The sequence below is a fragment of the Cynocephalus volans genome, chromosome 7 (genome assembly GCF_027409185.1).
Source record: "Cynocephalus volans isolate mCynVol1 chromosome 7, mCynVol1.pri, whole genome shotgun sequence".
Lineage (NCBI taxonomy): Eukaryota > Metazoa > Chordata > Mammalia > Dermoptera > Cynocephalidae > Cynocephalus > Cynocephalus volans.
The window spans coordinates 101,003,769-101,021,966 of NC_084466.1; the positions used below are offsets into that span (position 1 = coordinate 101,003,769).

Genomic DNA, 18,198 nt, shown 5'->3' on the forward strand with positions numbered 1-18,198 from the left:
CGCGCGCGCGCGCACGCGCGCGCGCGCAAATGCGTGTGGTTGGTGCCCATGCGTGCCAATGTATCTTTTTATTTTTGTTGCTATTCTTGTGTTCTAGAGAGTTTTGGTGAAGCAGGCAGGTAGGCGTCTACCCCAGGTGGCTGCCGCCACACATGGCCATGCTTTCCAACCTGTGGCTTCCAAGGACCTGTTTGCCAGTTACCTAGCTCATAGACCTGCGTGTAAGGGGTCTGGTGACCCAGCCTGGCATGTGAAGGGTTTGTGACCCAGTCTTTGAAAAAGCTTGAGGGGTCTGGGAGCTCTAGACCCAGCCCTAGCTCGACGATCGGCCCAGTTGGTGCAGTATTACCGGCAGGTAAAAAAGCCTAACAACTGGCGTGGTCGAGTAGCTTTACAACTGGCATCAGGAACAGGATTAAGAACTCTACACATGTTCTCAAAGAGCTTTTGGTGAGCCATCAGTCTGCTCAGGAATATTATTCTATATTTATATCTCACTTCCTTTTGGCAGACATTCATTTGGCAAATGTGGGCTTTCACAGAATCATATGGTATCTGTGAATTTATCACCAAATCAAATAGATTCTCTGAATTTACCACAGAGGACAAGGCCTAGGACATAGAAAGTATTCATCAAAAGCTCTTGTTTTTATTCAGTTAATAATATTTCTTATCAGATTAACATACTTGTTGGCACTTTGCTGCACATTAAAATCACTGAGGGAAGCTTTAAAAAAAAAATACCCATGCCCATGCCCTGTCCTGAGACTCCCTTTTAATTGGTTTGCAGGAGGGTCCAAGTGTTATATAGCTTTGAAATGATTCCAAACACTTACATAGTTTGCTATGTGAGTGACAAACATTTTGCTGTGATGGGAACATGGAGTGTACTCCCCCTCCCTAAGGATGCTACGTCACACCTTATCAGACCACGTATATGAGTTACTAGCCTCAACTACTGGACTTCAAAACACATATATATAAACCCAGGATTTTGACAGATGCTTTGAGAGCTTAGGCTGTGTGTGGCAGGGCTACTCTCCGTTAACCCTCAAGCCATTCTCCAAAGCCTCACTTGTCAATACCAGCAACACTGTACTTACAATACTGGTAATACTTGACTTTCTAGCATCAAGAGATCTTGGGAATTATCACGGATCTTTGCTGTGTTCGTCAAGCCATCTCTTCTGAGAACCTCTTCTAGGAAGGTACGACTCAAACTTCAGCTAGACGTTACATCCACAGAGGCCAGCTTCTATCCTAATTGAACTACTAAACTTTTTAATAAAATTGGAACTTACTCAATATGTGCTTACTTTACCTTGTATATGGAGTGCATTCCCTGTGAGATTTGTTCTCATATTCTCCCTCCTCAAGCATTTGAAAAAAACAACAAAACTCTTTGTCGTACCAGACAGCGGCCAAGAAAAATCCAAAAAAACCCCAACAAAAGACAAAACAAAAAACCCTCTCTTTGTATGGCAATATACCACGTGATTTGTGAAATCATACTTTTGATCAGCTCCTAATTTTAACCACATAAAACACTAGGTGATTGTAATGTGTAGCCAGACGAGAGGACCATAGGTCTAGGTTCTGGGAATCAGAACTCATAGGAATCAAAGATCTTACTGTTAGAAGTTATCTCATTAGTGGTTTGGTCCAGTTTCATGCCCTTAAGTAACTATTTTCTTTTAACTACCATTGTATCTGGTTACTACCAGATTACTAATATACTGTACTGTAATTCTACTTGGAAAAGGAAAAAAGCTGAAATGGCAGGGAGATATTGAAGTGCTTGTTTCCCAGACATGCACAAGTGAATTTCAATCTGTTTAAAATAAATCTGTTATAGTAATAGTAGACCCAAAGTATTAATTTCATGAATTCTTCCTTTACTAACAAATGGCATACTAAACACTTTTCTATGATCAGTACAATAAAATAAAAAATTAGAAAATACATATACATAGTAAAAATTAGAAAGGTGTAAAGTACCTGGTAATCTTTACCTCTCATTGCTGTACTAGCGCCATCTAGTTGTACTAGGTCATCATCCTGTTCTAGTTGTCCCTGAAGACAAGTACTCTTATGGGTTTCTGGTGTATCCTTCCAGAGACATTATTATTATAATTTAAGTAGTCTTTTTTTTTTTTTTTGCTTCAGATAGGAATCTTTAATCACTCTCCATTTTGACAGATACTTTAATATTTCCTTGAGAGTAAAAGTACTAAGGTTAGAGGGAAAGAATGATTGAGTATGAGTGCTAGAGCTTGAGATCTCAGAGGTCCAAGTGTAGTCTCTGGATCAGGGTGAACCTCACCTGGGTGCTTGTGAGAAATGTAGAATCTCAGACCTCACCCAGATACCCAAAAGGTGAGGTTGCATCCTAACCAGAACTCCAGGTGATTCATGTCCACTTTTAAATTGGAGAATCATTGCTCTAGTTCAATATCCTTCACAAATAAGGAAGGATGGAAGGATGGCTCAGCAAGGAGTCCGTGGAGAGCTGATACTAAGAGTCAGTGCATTTTCTAATATGCCAAAATTCTGGCCAGATAATTTGATGTAGTGTTTTATACACTTCCTCACTATGGCTTTGGAGTCAAATCCTAGCTTCACCATTGGCACATAGTAGGAGCTCAACCACAATTTGTTAAATGAAATTTATAGGAGGCCACTGATTTGGACCGAGCTCCTGCACTAGGCCCAACTGAAGTTCCATACCACCAAGCACAAACTAAGTTGTTCATCTGACTTTCCAAGAAATCAGGAGACAGAAAGATAATAGCCAAATACCCAAACAGGCCAGTTTTAGCTGGTATGATAAAGATGTCCTCTCTGCTTTAATCTTTACAAGAAAAGTAACTTTGAAATGACCAATCTGCATTTTGTTCTGTGTCTGCTTTCTTAGCCCCTTTGTGCCTATAGAGCCAACCTCCTGCTCAGCTCATAGGAACACTCCTTTTATTTTATAGAATGAGGTGCTGCCTGATTCTAGAATCGCAAATAAAAGCCAATTAAGATCTTTAAATTTGTTGTAGTTTTGTCTTTTGACACATGGTTATTATACTTCCCATTCCTACTATTTAAAAAGATTAATAAACTTCATTTTTCGGAGCAGCTTAGGTTCACAGCAACACTGAGTGGAAAGTAGAGTTCCCATATACCAGTCTCCCCTTCCCCTGCAACCTCCCCCACCATCAACATCCCGCTCAGCTACTATTCTTAAAAATGAGATTAACAACATTTGTCATCGCACCTGATTATAACTTCAAAACAATATTCAACAGCCTTTGAAGAATCATTTACAAAACCTATTCTATGTCTGACTTAACAGAAAGACTCCTTTTGATACATCCTGTTCTTGAGTCAGGACTGTTTTGCTCTGGCAGCCAGGGAAGGATTTTATTGGGCTGTTTACAAATGTACGGACCGAAACAGAGTGAGGTTAAGGTCCTGCAAGGTTCTATTTTCTTTCTACTGGACTTTTTGCAGCTGGCCGGTAACAGGAATCGAACCGTAGACCTCGGTATTATCAATACACGCTCTAATCGATTTAAGTAACCAGCCAGCCCTCTACTGGATCTCAAGATGGAAGAGATCAGTAGATTCTGAGGAGCAGGCCTTGAGAACAGGGAGCTAAGCTGGAATCCACAGCCTTTCCATCAGAGAGCCCAACTGGTGCCCAGGATCCCCGTCTGAACCGAGAGCGGGAACCTGCGTTGTGGGAAATCACACTGGTTTCAGGCAGTTTCTGGAACTTGGGCTTTGCCCCCTGGAAGCTCAGATTCGGAAGAACCGAAAGGAAAAGGCGCGGATTTCATGTGGCCGCAGACTGCAAGGAAAAAGGAGGGGCCGGGGCCGCGCACTTCTGAATGCGACTCCGGGAGCCGCGCAGAGCCCCCAGGGCTGGCCAACTTCCGTCCTCGTTCGGAGTTTCCCGGCGTGCAGGCTCTTATCTTCCGGACTTCCTCCTTTCCGTTTCGGCTGAGTTTTAGTTGCTTTTCTCTTCCCACTTCCAAACTAGGTATTTGATGTAAAAATGGCACTTCCCGAGGGACGGCTCCCCGGAGGACGGAAGTAGCTGGCACGCCTCCCGTCGCCGTTTGACCACACTTCCCGCGATGCCTTATGGGAGTTGTAGTGCTGGGGCGAGAGACGCCTCCCGGGCCGGGGGACCCCGGGTGGTTTTCCTGCGTTCCCAGCCCTGGGGTTGGGCCTCTGACCTTGTGGGTCTTGAGGTCCACGTAGCTTTAACTCTGTTAAACGGTTCTATGTGATTTCTACTATATACTTATCTATCTAGTTATCTTAGGCTTTCTAAAAAAAAAAAGGCTTTCAGGGTCGCCCGTGGCTCACTCGGGAGAGTGCGGTGCTGACATTGCCAAGACCCCGGGTTCGGATCCCTTATAGGGATGGCCGGTTGCTCACTGGGAGAGCGTGGTGCTGACAACACCAAGTCAAGGGTTAAGATCCCCTTACCGGTCATCTTTAAAAAAAAAAAAAAAAAAAAAAAAAAAGGCTTTCTTCAGTGAGCATATGTAAATAAAACGAATAGTATTTGCTCTTTTAAAAATACTGAAAAGCAAAAAGAAGAAAATGAAAATGGCGGGATAACTACATCGACTTCATACAAACAGTTCAGAAAGGTATAAACTGAATGAAATAAAAAGCGTCCTTTCTGTACCTGTCCAGTTCTCTCCCCTAAAAGAACACTGTTACCTGCTTTTTAAAGGAGTATCCCTCCAGAAACAACATAATGCTAATATACATATTAGTAAAAATTACACAAAACAGGTAATACCATAATTACCCGTGTTTCATTTGATTGTACATCTTAGAGTCTTTCCATACTTGCACATAAAAAGCTATCTTAGTCTTTTTTAGAATTTTTAAAAAATTTTATTTTTTCACTCCCCGTAGAGACTGTTAAAAAATGCCAATACTGACTATACCGCAGGATGTCACGCCGGAGTGTTGTAAATAATTTTCAGTGAGCAATATCTCGCCTGGAGAAACCTCACTGGCTATGATCCTGCCACTGCACAAAGCTTACTCGCTTTGTACCGGCTGTATAGTAGTTCATCCTACAAATGTCGTAACTTATTCATCCACTGCCCTTCTCCACTACCTTGACGGACATTTTGATTGTTTTCAATTTTTTTTTTCTGTTGCAAACAATGCTGCAATGATTGCCTTGAACAAACTGTGATGTATATCCACAGAGTAAATTTGTAGTGACAAAATCGCCCAGTTAAAGATGTATATGCTTTGGGCTGGCTGGTTAGGTCTGTTGGTTAGAGCAGTGGTGCTGATAACACCAAGGTCCAGGGTTAGATTACTGCACCAGCCAGAAGCATCCCCCCCAAATATATATATATATATATACACACACACATATATGCTTTATACAAGTTGATAAATACACCAGATTGCCAAATTGAGCCCATTTACACCCTCATCCAACAACGTATAAAAGTATTTTCTCCCTTTTAATCTGAGAGTTTTCAAGATGGTGGCGGCTGCGGCGGCTGGCGCGGAGTAGCTGAGGTGGAAAAGGTGGCCACTGGGCCTCAGGCAGCCGGGAAGCTTGTGGACCTTCCTCTGGCCATCTCTTAAGGGAGGACCGCTGCTGCTGGCCAGTCGTGGGGGCTCAACGCCACTTTGCCCCCGGCAGGAGAGGCTGCCTCATTTACAGGCAACAGCTTTGAAGTGTGGAGCAGGAAAAGAACTGATTCTTAGCTGCAAAAGAGAGTCTTGAAACAGGGAACACGGCGCCAGGGCTGCTGTGGATGCAGCCGGGATCCCGGAGGCTGGGGCCGCGCTGAAGGCGGCCAGCTGCCCTGTTCAGGATTCGAGGTTTCAGGCCGGCATTGGAGAAGATTCCTGGGAGCGCCCGAGTGGCGCCGCGACTGAGCAGCCCGAGGCGGCAGCGCCGAGAACACGGAAGGCAACAAACCAGAGACAGAGTGAGCGCCCGACATGGCACAGCACTGTGAGTGATCCCTGGCACAGCTCTGTTCGGGGGGTGGATGCCCACGCGGCTCCCGCCTGCACCACCAGGCCACTCACTGCCCCGGTGCTGCCTCCATTTTCCCAGGTGCGGGCAGCTCCGCCCTGCTCGGCCATCACTGAGCCCATTTGCTTGGCCTGGCGCGGGGCTTTCCGGACCCTGCGGGCCGGCCTCCTCTCCCACTCCCTCCGCGGTTCTCTGGCGGGGCTGGGGGTGTGGGGCGTCCCGACCAGTTTTGGGAGGGCTAGCAAGTATGGGCGGGCCGACTGTCACTCCACCACACCCTGGACTCCGGCCCCGGTAAACTTCCTGTTACTGGGAGGCAGATACCATCTCTGCGACCACCAGTTTGGAAAAAAGCCTAACGAATTTCTGGTTGGGAATAGTGTGGTAGGAGAGTTCCCAGGTCCGCTTGAACCTGCCGGAGAGCAGGCTGCAGGCGGGCACTAGACTCGGTTTATACCGGGGGGGATACAAAAGTGAACAAGACCCGAGAAAGATCTACACAGTGCTACAAAGGCACCCAGAGAGACCGGTCGTCTGTGCCTAGCAGAAACCTGGTAGACTTCGTGGGCGAGGCGGTGCTGAGCAGGGTCTTGAAGGCCCAGCTGATAGACGAGGGGTGCAGAAGACACACCCCAGCCCAGCACAGTGTGCACAGAGGGGGGAGACGTGCGGCCAGGGAGGCGGAGACTCGACAGAAACCACACACCCGGTGGGGTCGCCACTGCACGATCTAACAGCCTGGGCCAGAGCACACGGAACGGGGAGAAGTCCTGTACAGAAAGTGAAAGCTCAACAGAGATCACACACCCTGTGGTACGTGATCCACCAGCCCAGCAGAGTACAAGCTGACCAGAAAGGTGGATCCCCGGAGAAGCCCAAGACCCGAGGCAACCACACACACAAGACACTAGAGGCCAACTGAGCAGTCACGGCGGGAGCCATACCAAATTGGCAACCACAGCAACATCCTAGTTAGTCATTAGTCTTAAACCGGTGGACTGTGAAACCCCCTGCCACAATGAATAAACACCAAAAAAAAGACACCAGAAATACAAAAAATCAAGAAAGTACACCACCAAAAGTTAATAAATCTCATACTCTAGATCCTATAGAACAAGAAGCCCTTGAAATAACTGACAAGGAATTTCGAGTGATAATTCTAAGGAAACTGAATGAGATACAAGAAAACTCAGCTAGACATCATGATGAAATGAGGAAAAGTATACAGGATCTGAAAGAGGAAATATACAAGGAAATCAATGTCCTGAAAAAAAATGTAGCAGAACTTGCTGAACTGAAGAAGTTATTCAGCGAAATAAAAAACACAACGGAGAGTTTAACCAGCAGGCTTGTTGAAGTTGAAGAGAGAACCTCTGAACTTGAAGATGGGCTATTTGAAATAACACAAGCAGACAAAAAGAAAGAAAAAAGAATCAAGGACATGGAAGAAAATCTGAGAGAGATATCAGACAACCTCAAGCGCTCAAATATCTGAGTCATGGGTATTCCAGAAGGGGAGGAAAATGGAGATTCCATTGAAAACATATTCAACAAAATAGTGGCAGAAAACTTCCCAGGTATAGGAAAAATCACAGATCTTCAGATCCAGGAAGCTCAACGATCTCCAAACGTATTCAACCCAAAAAGGCCTTCTCCAAGACATGTCATAGTCAAATTGGCAAAACTCAGAGACAAAGAGAGAATCTTAAAAGCTGCAAGAGAGAAGCGTCAAATCACCTATAAGGGAGCCCCAATCAGGTTAACATCAGACTTTTCATCACAAACCCTAAAAGCTAGAAAGGAATGGGATGATATTTTCAAAATACTAAAAGACAAAGATTGCCAGCCAAGAATACTCTACCCTGCAAGGCTATCCTTCCGAAATGAGGGGCAAATAGTATATTTCTCAGACAAACAAAAACTGCGGGAGTTCACTACCACAAGACCACCCTTACAAGAAATCCTCAAGGGAGTACTGGGTTTGGTTCCTGAAAAATAACTACCACTGCCATAAAAACCTAAGAAAAATCTAAACCCGCTAGTACAATAAAAATGGCATTCATGAAGAGAAAACAAGCTAACAAAAACACTATCTACAACCTAAGGAACCAACAAACAAAGAAACCAAAGAGTAAATCAGAAAGCAAGGAACAAAAGACACCTAAGACAACCAAACAACCAATAAAATGCTAGGAATAAATCAACACCTTTCAATAACAACTCTTAATGTTAAAGGCTTAAATTCCCCAATTAAAAGACACAGACTGGCTGACTGGATCAAAAAGGAGGACCCAACTATATGCTGCCTACAAGAGACCCACCTCACCCATAAAGATTCACACAGACTAAGAGTGAAAGGATGGAAAAAGATTTACCATGCAAACAGAAAAGAAAAACGAGCTGGAGTGGCTATTCTTATATCTGACAAAATAGACTTTAAACTAAATACCATAAAAAGAGACAATGAGGGACACTACTTAATGATAAAAGGACTGATCCATCAAGAAGACATAACAATCATAAATATGTACGCACCTAATGTTGGAGCAGCCAGATTTATAAAACAAACTCTATTAGACCTAAAGAAGGAAATAGACACTAATACCATAATCGCAGGGGACCTGAACACTCCACTGTCAATATTAGACAGATCATCTAGGCAAAGAATCAGTAGAGAAACACAAGATCTAAACAAGACTCTAGACCAATTGGAATTGGCAGATATCTACAGAACATTCCACCCAACAACCTCAGAATATTCATTCTTCTCATCAGCACATGGATCATTCTCCAGGATAGATCACATATTAGGTCACAAATCAAGTCTCAATAAATTCAAAAAAATTGGAATTATCCCATGTATCTTCTCAGACCACAATGGATTAAAACTAGAAATTAATAACAAACAAAACTCTGGAAACTATACAAACACATGGAAATTAAACAGCATTCTACTTAATGACATATGGGTCCAAGAAGAAATCAAGCAGGAAATCAAAAAGTTTATTGAAACTAATGAAAACAATGATACATCATACCAAAACCTGTGGGATACTGCAAAAGCAGTATTGAGGGGAAAATTTATTGCATTAAATGCTCACTTCAGAAGAATGGAAAGATGGCAAGTGAACAACCTAACACTTCACCTTAAAGAACTAGAAAAACAATCCAATCCAATCCTAAAGTTAGCAGACGGAAAGAAATCATTAAGATCAGAGCAGAACTGAATGAAATTGAAAACCAAAAAACAATTCAAAAGATCAACGAATCAAAAAGTTGGTTTTTTGAAAAGATAAATAAAATTGACAAACCATTAGCATGGCTAACAAAAAAAAGAAGAGAGAAGACTCAAATAACAAAAATTAGAAATGAAAAAGGCGATATTACAACTGATTCATCTGAAATACAAGGAATCATTCGAGACTACTATAAACAACTATACGCCAACAAATTTGAAAATCTGGAGGAAATGGATAAATTTCTGGACACACACAAGCTCCCAAAACTGAACCGTGAAGACGTAGAAAATTTGAACAGACCAATAACAATAAAGGAGATTGAAGCTGTTATCAGAAGGCTCCCAACAAAGAAAAGCCCAGGACCAGATGGATTCACAGCAGAATTTTACCAAACATTCAAACAGGAATTGACACCGATTCCTTACAAACTATTCCAAAAGATTGAAATGCACGCAAATCTCCCAAACTCATTCTATGAAGCAAACATCATCCTGATACCAAAACCAGGTAAAGATATAACCAAAAAAGAAAACTACAGGCCGATATCCTTGATGAATATAGATGCAAAAATCCTCACTAAAATACTAGCAAACAGAATACAGCAACACATACGAAAAATTATTCATCACGATCAAGTGGGATTCATCCCAGGGATGCAAGGTTGGTTCAACATACGCAAATCAATAAATGTGATACACCATATTAATAAACTCAAACACAAGGACTATATGATCATCTCTATAGATGCTGAAAAAGCATTTGATAAAGTTCAGCACTCATTCATGACAAAGACCCTCTATAAGTTAGGTATAGACGGAAAGTATCTCAACATAATTAAAGCCATATATGCCAAACCCACTGCCAATATCATCCTGAATGGGGTAAAGCTGAAAGCTTTTCCTTTAAGAACAGGAACTAGACAAGGATGCCCACTCTCACCACTCCTATTCAACATAGTGTTGGAAGTACCAGCCAGAGCAATCAGAGAAGAGAAGGAAATAAAGGGCATCCAGATTGGAAAAGATGAAGTCAAACTGTCCCTGTTTGCAGATGACATGATCCTATATATCGAACAGCCTAAAACCTCTACAAAAAAACTGTTGGAATTGATAAATGATTTCAGCACAGTAGCAGGATACAAAATCAACACACAAAAATCAGTAGCATTTCTTTTCTCCAATAGTGAACATGCAGAAGGAGAAATCAAGAAAGCCTGCCCATTTACAATAGCCACCAAAAAAATAAAATACTTAGGAATTGAGTTAACCAAGGAGGTGAAAAATCTCTATAATGAGAACTACAAACCACTGCTGAGAGAAATTAGAGAGGATACAAGAAGATGGAAAGATATTCCATGCTCTTGGATTGGAAGAATCAACATAGTGAAAATGTCCATACTACCCAAAGTGATATACAAATTCAATGCAATCCCCATCAAAATTCCAAAGACATTTTTCTCCGAAATGGAAAAAACTATTCAGACATTTATATGGAACAATAAAAGACCACGAATAGCCAAAGCAATGCTCAGCAAAAAAAATAAAGCTGGAGGCATAACACTACCTGACTTTAAGCTATACTACAAAGCTATAATAACCAAAACAGTATGGTACTGGCATAAAAACAGACACACTGACCAATGGAATAGAATAGAGAATCCAGAAATCAACCCACACACTTACTGCCATCTGATCTTTGACAAAGGCACCAAGCCTATTCACTGGGGAAGGGACTGCCTCTTCAGCAAGTGGTGCTGGGATAACTGGATATCGATATGCAGGAGAATGAAACTAGATCCATACCTCTCACCGTATACTAAAATCAACTCAAAATGGATTAAGGATTTAAATATACACCCTGAGACAATAAAAATTCTTAAAGAAAACATAGGAGAAACACTTCAGGAAATAGGACTGGGCACAGACTTCATGAATACGACCCCAAAAGCACGGGCAACCAAAGGAAAAATAAACAAATGGGATTATATCAAACTAAAAAGCTTCTGCACAGCAAAAGAAACAATTAAAAGAGTTAAAAGACAACCAACAGTGGGAGAAAATATTTGCAAAATATACATCTGACAAAGGATTAATATCCAGAATATATAAGGAACTCAAACAACTTTACAAGAAGAAAACAAGCAACCCAATTAAAAAATGGGCAAAAGAGCTAAGTAGGCATTTCTCTAAGGACGATATACAAATGGCCAACAGACATATGAAAAAATGCTCAACATCACTCAGCATCCGGGAAATGCAAATCAAAACCACATTGAGATACCATCTAACCCCAATTAGGTTGGCTAAAATCCAAAAGACTATGAACGATAAATGCTGGCGAGGCTGCGGAGAAAAAGGAACTCTCATACATTGTTGGTGGGACTGCAAAATGGTGCAGCCTCTATGGAAAATGGTATGGAGGTTCCTTAAACAATTGCAAATAGATCTACCATACGACCCAGCCATCCCACTGTTGGGAATATACCCAGAGGAATGGAAATCATCAAGTCGAAGGTATACCTGTTCCCCAATGTTCATCGCAGCACTCTTTACAATAGCCAAGAGTTGGAACCAGCCCAAATGCCCATCATCAGATGAGTGGATACGGAAAATGTGGTACATCTACACAATGGAATACTACTCAGCTATAAAAACGAATGAAATACTGCCATTTGCAACAACATGGATGGACCTTGAGAGAATTATATTAAGTGAAACAAGTCAGGCACAGAAAGAGAAATACCACATGTTCTCACTTATTGGAGGGAGCTAAAAATTAATATATAAATTCACATACACACATAACACACACACACACACACAAACCGGGGGGGGGGGGAAGAAGATATAACAACCACAATTATTTGAAGTTGATACAACAAGCAAACACAAAGGACATTGTTGGGGGGGAGGGGGGGAGGGAGAAGGGAGGGAGGTTTTGGTGATGGGGAGCAATAATCAGCTACAATGTATATCGACAAAATAAAATTTAAAAATAAAATAAATAAAAAAAAAAAAATAAAAGTATTTTCTTCCTCCCATCTGCTCTCTAGCACTGAGTATTATCAAACTTTAGGTGTTTTGCTAATGTGAGGGGTAAACAACTTTATCTTCCTTTGATTGATCTTCAGTTTCATAGTAAGGTTGCACTCCATTCTTGTGTTTACTGGCCATTTATATTTCTGAAAGTAGTCATATTTTTGGCTCAATTTTCTATCGTGTTGTTCATCTTTTTTTTTTTTATTGATTTGTGCTTTTTGTAAATTAGAGAAGGTAGTCTTTTGTCTGTTATGAGAATTATGAATTTTTTCCCTTGTACATTATTTGCCTTCTGATTTTGCTTTTGTGTTTTCTGGCCACACAAATGTACTTAATTTTTATATAGTCATGCTTACTGATTTTTTCTATGGCTTCTGGGTTATTTGATTATATGTGCTTTATTTTGGTATAAGGAGGAATGGCTCTAGGCTTATCATTTATCATTTATCCAAAAGATTAGCCAGTGGTCCCAACATGTTTTTTGTTATAGCTAGGCAGAAAAACCCAGTGAACATTAAAAATATGCCCTACCATAAGATGCTGAAGCAGGTTTGAAGGTTAGTTTTTGGGAAAAGAGTAGGAATTAAAAAGTGGCACTCCAACTTTACTGAAAACATCTGATAATCTTGTATTAATGCTTTTTCTAAAAAAAAGTTACCAAAAAAGTTACTAATATTTATTAAAAAATAAGTAATGAAAATGTTTCTAATCAATACACAACTTAAAAAAGAGATGGGTTAAATAAAGTATGGTATAACCAGAGTGCAATGCTATGCAGCTGTTTAAAAGAATGAGACAATTAAGTAAAAAGGAAAAAAGATCACCAAGATTCAGAAGAGTGTTGCTATGGTCTGAATATGTCCCTCCAAAATTTATGTTGAAATTACAATAATTCCTCGGACTCTCAAAAGGAGAGAATGAAAATACCAGAGGTGGGAAAGGGGGAGGAGGAGATGGGGTTAGGGAGAAATTGGTAAAGGGCCACAAAAAATGTTTACATTGTGTAATGATTAAAAAACAAAAACAAAAGCAAAAAACAAAAACCAAAATTTATGTTGAAATCTAATCCCCATTAGGGTGGTATTAAGAGCTCCGGCCTTTTGGGAAGTGATTAAGTCATGAGGGCTTTGCTCTCATAAGTGGGATTAATGTTCTTATAAAAGAGGTTGAAGGGAGCTGCTTTGCCCCTTCAGCCACCTGAGGACTCAGTAACAAGGCACCATTTATGGAGCAGAGGGAGAGCCCTTACCAGACACCGAATCTGCCAGTGCCTTGATCTTGGACTTCCTACCCTCTAAAACTGTGAGAAATAAATTTCTATTATTTATAAATTGCCCAGTCTAAGGTATTTTGTCTTTTTTTTTTTTAAACAAGAAGTTTATTTAAACAACAAGATGCTTTACTTGAAGAGAAAACTATCTAGGATTCTTTTTTTTTTTTTTTTTTTTTTAAGAGTAATTTACCCCTACTTAAAGACAGATTGTCCTACATGTAACAGCTACATACAAAAAGTTATAAAATTGTCTTTGGTTTTACCATGATAAATGAAAAACTTAAAAATTCTCCAATGGAACAAGGCATGAAAAAGTTTTATGTTTTGTTGTTGTTGTTGTTGTTAAAACAGTGAGAGCAAAATAAGTCACTGGAATATAAAGATAAGAGCTAAATGAGCATGCCACTAATGGAGAAAGGGGGTATTTTCACCGAACAAGTATTTTCCCTGTCCCATCTCCACTAGATGTCAATCAAAACATACCCCTGGCCATTTAGTTAAAAAATGCAGTATGCTTGTGCACATACACCAGTTACTTTATGTACAATAAAGGAATGGGAAAGGGGAAAATGAAAGAATAGAGAAAATTATCCTGTAATAATCAGGAGGTGATGGAACCAAATCGCAGTTTTCTAGTTGAGAATGTATTCTTGCTCTGCAAGAAGAGAGTTCTGGAGTAAAGTAGCAGGTTCCCTTTCTAGTACATTACCTCCTGTCTGCTGCTGGAACACATCAATTGTTTCTTCGTCCTCTATGTCCAGCTGTGCGGATGTTCAGTACTAGTTTTAAAGGGTTTTCTCTCCAATACAGCCTGCCATAAGGTCATTTTCCTCACCTTTACCTGAACATAGAATGGATATTTCCATCTCTCTGACAGATTATGCATTTTGCATCTTCCTCCTTTCCGTCTATTTTGTGAATGACTCTTTTCAATTCCTGTTAAATTTTTCCTCAAAATCACGAGTTAGCATTTGATTTTGTGATGTGCCAAAATTTTATATGGATTAATCTTATGTTCTCAACTAAATTAATTTAATGAGATATGAGGTCTGGAGATTAAGAGGTAGTCCTATTCAAAGAATGTGGGGCAGAGTTCAGCATTGTTTTCATTGCACCGTGACTCCAGTAAACAAGGGGTCATTTAGAATATAGAACAATTGGACCTATCAATCAGAATGGACAATGGCTAGGACACCTGTCAGAGAGGAAGCTCCCTGATGGGAGGATTCGTTTCATTCTTATCTGTCAACCCCACAGCACAATGTTAGCGTCAAAGGATGAAATAATTGGCTCATTACATAGCCACAGTAGGGCCTGCAACAAAACAAAAACAACCTAAGAAGTACTTGAATCAGGCCCGCTGAATTGTCATCTCTACCAAGTCAGTAATTGGTATGTGAAGTGTGGCAATTTGTAGTTTTTACTGACTTGTTTTTTACTGTCTCCTTTTTCTTACTGGAAGAATAATATATGTTCATATTAGCCAATGTAGATGAGTAAAAAGAATAAAATATAAATCACTGTGACTCCATAGTAAGTTATAAGGTCTAGTAATAACTTCTCATATTTTGTAAATCTTTTCACAATCTATATTCATGACACTGGAATCACACTGTACATACTTTCAAAATTTAAATTTATAATTTTTTACCTTTTAAGTTGAGGTATAACGTAATCAGTAAAGTGCATAAGTCACAGTGCTCAGTGAATTTTTACATAGTACCTACTGTTCTGTAACCTTTTTTTTTTACCTAACAATAGACTGTGATCATTTCCTGTGTATTAAGTATATTTCTACATTATTAAAATGACTACATAGTATACTGCAGTATGTGGACCATTATTTATTTGATTGTTGGACACTTAATTTTTTTTTTTTTTTTTTGCAGCTGGACTGTACAGGGATCCGAACCCTTCACCTTGGTGTCATAACACTGTGCTTTAACCAACGGAGATAAGTGGCCAGCCCCTTTTTTTCCTCAAAAATGTTTACTATTATGACTGTGTTTTGTTAAAGATAACAATCATTACTACTATGTCTTGGTACACATTCTCCTTTACAATCTTTGAATAAATTCCTGGGAATGGAATTTTTCAGACAAAGATCAGGTAGAATTCTATGACTTTTGATAAGCCAATTTTCATTTCGGAAATGATGTACACATTTTTCTGTTACTGATAGTTGTTGAATGTGTCTAGCACTTTTTACTAACTTTAGTATGCAGAATGTGAGAACATGGTGGTTTAGGAAAAAGATTGTGAGTTGCCTTTAATAAAATCAGAAAGTGCTTTACCAAATTCCTTTTATAATCATTTTTTGTTGTTGTTCTTCGGAACAACATCAAACGTTGTCCTGACAATTCTAAGGAACAAAACTTTTTTTTTGCTGGTCAGTGTAGTTTAGTCTTTGAGGAACTTCACGTCATTTTTTTTTTTATTGTGGTAAAATATACATAACATCAAATTTACCATTTTAGTCATTTTTAAGTGTACAGTGCAGTGGCACTAAGTGCATTTACACTGCTGTGCAACCATCACTACTTCCATCTCCAGAACTTTTTTCATCTTCCTATACTGAAACTCTGTACTCAGTAAAAAAAACCTCACCTACCCCTTTGCCCTGGTCCTTGGTAACCTCTATTCTATTTTCAGAATCTAAATTAGTCTGATCTAGGTGCCTTATATAAGTGGAATCATACTCTATTTGTCTTTTTGTGACTGGCCTTTTTTTTCTAATTGCGACTGGCATATTTTACTTACTGTAATGTCTTCAAGGTTCATCCATGTTGTAGCATGTTTCAGAATTTTCTTTCTTTTTAGGGTTGGATAATATTCCATTGTAAGTATATACCGTGTTTTGTTTGTTCATCCATCGATAGACCCTTAAGTTGCCTTTACCTTTGTGTTTTTTTCCAATTTTTGTTTTATTGCTTAAATATGAATTGCACAGTGAATTTTTGCATCTCAAAAAAACTTTCTTCACTACACTTAATACATACATGGACATGAATAAAACAAATTAGTTCCATTCTTGGACAAGAAGAAAACATTTGGGGGAAGGGAAGACAATGCTGGTAAATATAATTTTTTTTTTTTTTTTTTGGTGATTGGCCAGTAGGGGGATCCAAACCCAAATGTAATATTATTGTCTTTACCTTTTGGCTATTGTAAATAATGCTGTGATGAACTTGGGCATATAAATATCTTTTTGAGTCCCTGCTTTTTTTTTTTTTTGGCAGCTGGCCAGTACAAGGATTGGACCTTGGTGTTATCAGCACCATGTTCGAGTCTCTGCTTTCAGTTCTTTCGTGTGTATACCCAGAAGTGGAATTGCTGGCTCATACAATAGTTCTATGTTTAATTGTTTGAGGAACCACCATACTGTCTTCTTTTCTTTTTTTTGACAACCTCGCTGTTTCCCACAACGGCAACCTCACATGATTTAAAGGCCATTCGTCAATAATTCCGATCAAGATTTTGTGATACCTGAGTAGACCTCCAAATACCTCAAAGGATGTGGTGAAATTTCCAAAACAAAATTAATTGTACAAGGGGCTGTTTCAGTTGGTTAGAGTGTGGTGCTGATAACACCAAAGGCCCAGTGTTCGATCCCTGTACCAGCCAGCTACAAAAAAAAAAAAAAATTGTACTTTAAAATTCCATACCGAACTTATTATAGTAAGAGAGCATACATAATGAAGGATTAGTAAAAATGGTGTTTCAGTGCTTTTTTTTTGCTTCTCTTCAGAAATAAACCTTAAAAAAGATGCATCTATGTGGTTTAGATGAAAAAAATATTGTTTTTTCCAAGGTGATAATTTATAAGGGCATTTAAAGTGTCAAGGCAGCTAAATAAAGTGTTGTATCCCTGACCACTCACCTTCTCTCAATCCCAGATCTGAGCTTTGTTTTTTAGGCAAAATGAACTGAAACACAGATTCCCTGGACCCACCCTCGGCTAGACACTCCTGAATCTGGAGAGAGTCAACCTGAGGGAAGTGGCACAGCAATACAGCCAAGGCTGTCATGCAATTCTCCTTCTCACTGTCCTATTTTATTTCTTAAGTACCACAAATCACTATTTTAAATCATCCTATTTCTTTGCATGTTTCTTGTCCGTCTTCCTCCATCAGAAGATAAGTCCCATAGAAATCGAGACTGTGTTACTTACAATGCCTTTCCCTACAATCTTGCTGAGCACAAAATAGGCCCTCAATAAATATTTATTAAATGAATGAAAATTTGCTATCCTAGTGTATCTCCTTCCACTCTTAAACTATTTTTAAAATTGTGAAATATTTTAAACATTTGGCAAAGCACCCAGTACACATATTTCACAAATCCCAAGACTTTACCACATTGCTTCAAATTTTCTACTGTCTCTTAAAAAAAAAAACAGGAAAAAGATAAAAAGAGACAGGAGATGGAGAGAGAGCTAATTTGGAGAGTTTGTAACAAACGGGCAGTCTTTATCAACCTCAAAGAGGAATGAATGGTTCATGTGCAGCACTTACATACACTGAAACTACAGATCCCAGGCAGCACTGCAAAGTTAGGCACGTGGTCTGTTTTTCTCTCTTTTGTAAACAGCCAATGAGAGATAGTATTGACAAAGGTGTAGGATGA

At 39.7% G+C, this 18,198-nt stretch overlaps 1 non-coding gene across 1 annotated transcript; it reads right to left on the reverse strand.

The window, feature by feature from the left end:
• Window positions 1–4,917: 4,917 nt before the first annotated feature.
• Window positions 4,918–5,056, reverse strand: LOC134382907 (U4 spliceosomal RNA). Its single transcript, XR_010024151.1, has one exon. It is a non-coding gene; the product is annotated as a U4 spliceosomal RNA (small nuclear RNA).
• Between the last annotated feature and the right edge of the window lie 13,142 nt (window positions 5,057–18,198).